The sequence below is a fragment of the Lotus japonicus genome, chromosome 4, assembly GCF_012489685.1.
Source record: "Lotus japonicus ecotype B-129 chromosome 4, LjGifu_v1.2".
Classification (NCBI taxonomy): Eukaryota; Viridiplantae; Streptophyta; class Magnoliopsida; order Fabales; family Fabaceae; genus Lotus; species Lotus japonicus.
Genome location: NC_080044.1, coordinates 48,946,408 through 48,950,428, shown reverse-complemented (window position 1 = coordinate 48,950,428; position 4,021 = coordinate 48,946,408).

The following is a 4,021-nucleotide window of genomic DNA, read 5'->3' as shown; positions in this document are numbered from 1 at the left end:
AGTGAGTCATCCCGGTGGAAGTTCAACTCCCAACGCCTCACCTATTCCTCGCCACTCTTCTCCTGATGCTGGTCATCCCATTGCTGATGGTCAGATGGGTTGTGCTTCAAACCAGAAACCCTCTCCTATCGACTTCATGCTGACCGATTCCTTTTTTGGAAGTATGAGGGGGTTTGAGAATCCTGATCTCGACGGTGTTGCGCAAGAAGCCATCCTCAACCTTTTGCGCGCGGGGTGTCTCTTTGCCAAGCTATCCCAAGATTTCGCCTCTTCTGCGGAGGTGGAAGAGCTTGGCCAGGAAGCCGAGGGCTACCACGTGGCTGCACAAAAAGCGTACGGCGAAAGTGACAGATTGCTGACCCAAGTGGTGACTCAGACGGCGAGGCTGAACAACTTGGGTGTGGATATGAGCCAGCGCGAGGAGGATCTCTCTGCGTGCAAAGTAAGAATGGAAGAACTGGAGATGGAGCGGGTCGAGCTGCAACAGGAAGTGGAGGCGAAGACGGAGGCGATCAACGCGTACAGGGCTGCCTGCATTGTCAAGGACAGAGAAATCGCGTCCGTTCGCAGCGAGTTAGGGGCGAAGAACGAGTCTCTTGCCGACGTAAGGTCCCATTTTGCGTCAAAGGCCCAGGCCCTTGCGGATATGGATTCCAGAATCAAGACCTCTCAGGCAAGGTTGGTGGCTGGAGTTGCAGCCGAGGTTGTTGAAGAACGTGGTCGTGGTTTCTTCCTCGCCAATGAAGGTATGAAAAACGGTAGAAAGGGGGGGGTTGAATAACGTTTTCAGTACAAAACTTCCACCTTAAAGATTTTGGCAAATCTTTCGAGAACTTAAGTGCTATAGATAAGAGATAGAAAAGCACACAAGTATTTTATCCTGGTTCACTTGATAAATCCCTCAAGCTAATCCAGTCCACCCGTTAAGGTGATTTCTTCCTTCTTAGAATGAAGGCAATCCACTAATCAGATAAGAGTTACAACTGCACTTGAAACCTACAAGTGACTAACAATTACACTGACTTAGCTATCACTAAGATTCACTCTCTTAGTCTTCTCTAGGATCCGATCAACCTTGATCTCCTAAAGGAATCACCACTAAGATTCACTCTCTTAGTCTTCTCTAGGATCCGATCAACCTTGATCTCCTAAAGGAATCACCACTAAGATTCACTCTCTTAGTCTTCTTAAGGATACTGACCTACCCGGTCCCTTAAGGAAAATCAAACAACTGTTTGAGGTTTGTGTTTACAAAGGTTTTGCTTCTAAATAAGCTGAGTGTAAACTAAATGAATTTCAGATGAAAGAAAGCTTAGAATATTTGAATATGTCTTGCGCGTGTGTATTTCTTCTTCATAGTTTCTTCTTCTAGCCGCTTCTTTCAATCTTCAGCCTCTATATATACTCCAAGGATTAGGGTTGAGCGTTGCATGGGAAATGCTACCGTTGGAGGGCAGTTCTGGAAAATCCAGCTTCTGCTGTGGCTGAGAACGTTAGGTAGGTCGTCAGGAAGGTACACTTGCTTTTGTACTTGGATAGCGACTTGACCTTTTAACCTAGGAGACTTCTGATCAGAGGAATACTTCATATTGGAACTTGTGAAGCCGGTTGATCAGAGTCAGAGGGAAAGCACAGATCCTCTGACCATTGTATCTTCTGATTCTGAACTCAGAGGGAAGAACATGGCCTTCAGAGTTTCTTGCTTCTGGACTTCAGAGTTTCCACTATTCAGCTTATGGATCTTTAGAGTCTTCTACACCATCAGAACATTTGAACCTTCAGTGTTTCTTGGTTATCAGAACTTCTGGATCTTCAGAGCTTCTAGCGACTGAGTCCACATCAGAGTTTGTATAGCTTCAGAACTTCTGAAGCTTTTCCACTGTTCATACTGAACATGGTGAATGCGAAAGCGTTGCTTGGGTTACCCTTTATACACAGTGCTTCTGATTTGTGTGAGATTGAGTTGAGGTCAGAGCCTGTAAATAGCACACTCAGAAAAACACGTTAGAGTACCACAATTGTTCATATCAAAAGATTAACTTGTAATCATCAAAACATAGAGTTGTACTACTAGATCAAAACTTGATCTTACAATCTCCCCCTTTTTGATGATGACAAAACTAAGATTTTTGATGAACAATTCTTAAACATTAAACTGAATTCACTCAGAGTTTAGAGATATAGAATAAGACTTATCCTGATGTGAATAGTTTATCTTGCTCATTCTGAATTCAAGTCACTGCTTGATTCTGAGCTTAGCTCCCCCTGAATCTAATACTTGATGAAAACGTTAGTAAAGTCTGGATTCTGAGCTAAAAAATATAAGAGTTCAGAGTGAAAAGCTTATGACATAGATGAAAAACGAATAATCAGAGCGCATAAGTGATCAGAGTCATGGACAAGGTATCAGAGTCTTGGGTATCAGAGTCAACTTAGAGTCACTTCAGAAGAAGTGAAATGTATTCCTAGTATTTGCCCAGTGACACATCTATGGTCATGAAGGTGGAACTCTTAAAATCTCCAAAAGAAAAATAAATCACACTAACACATCTTACACATCAAAAACTGGGTTTACTCCCCCTTTTTGTCATAAGCAAAAAGCTTGGGGTGTGAAAAACTTAGCTTGAAGTACAAAGTACTCCCCCTTAGAGAAGGTCTAAGTTCAAAGAAAATGAAAACGATGTAAGGATCAGAGTTAGGCGAAAATAAATAGAAGAGTTAATGCAAGGGATGAACGTTTACCACCGGTCAAGTGAGTAAATAGAAGGGTCAGTTACCAAGAACTTAACCTCGAGAAACTGTAATAGCATTAACTTTCAGAGAGAAAGTGAAGCCTATAAAAAGCGTTGGAGAGAAAGGTAAGCTTCACACCTCGAATAATTTTCAGTAAGAGAAAAATGGCATCATACAACGTAGCACTAGAAGAGCTGAGGAAGAAGGCCTTTGAAGAGGACTTGTTCCTGAACATCAGGCATCCAGAGGGTGCAACTACCATCGGAGAGCTGACACAGACACTGCTGGAAGAGGACCTGCGTCCAGAGTTGGAGAGAGACCTGAAGGAATTTCTTGCCTTCGTGGAGGAGGTGCAAGAACTCAGCCGGCTTGAACTCAAGCTGCTGGAAGAGAAGGAGATTTTGGAAGAGAAGCTCAAGACTTCAGAACAGATTCTGGAGAGGGATGAGCTAAAGATCAGGCTCAACAACATCCAGCATGGACTGGAGCGTCTGGAGAAGGATAGGTCAGAGCAGCGCCAGGAGTGCAGAAGAATGAGGAGAGATCCTCTATTCTAGATTATATGATGTAAAGAAATAAGATGTAAACACAAAACAATTATGAATAAAACGAGATTTTTGCAAACATATGTGACACAAATATATATAAGGATATGCATATATAATCACAAACGAATAGAATAGAATAAGTAAATAAAAAGAAACAGAGTTTGAATAAAAATAACGTTAAATAAAAAGAAGGAAAAAGAAGAGATCCTAAAACTAAGGTTTGTCAGTGCGTCGCAGAAGTTCCATCATCATTTGCTTCATCTCAATCAGCATGGATTCATGAGTGTCAAGACGTTGTTCCATGATGTCGAGTCTGGATGAGCTTGTCTGAGTAGAGCTGGAAGGAACATTCTGAGCAGCTTGAGGATCTAGAATGGAAGCAGAAGCAGCAGGAGTAAATACAACTGGTGCAAGTCGTTCTGCCTCAGCCTCAGCTTCAAGACGCTCTGCCTCAAGTCTGGCTTGTTCAGCTTGAGCTGCTGCTTGACGTGCAGCTTCTTCTGCTTGTTCTGTCTTTCTCTTGGCTTCTTCAATAGCTTCAAGGAGCTTATTTCTCTGTTCTAGTTCATGAAGAGCCACCCTTCTAGCAAGCCTTTGCTTTGCAGCCTCAATGCTCTGACTGCCCTCTGCATGCAGGAGCTGCATCATAATCGGAACTTGAGCCACTAGCCAAGTGCTCAGATTGTTCCACTCATCAGCCACATTTTCAGCATTCTCACTAAGATCAGTCTGACCGTGCA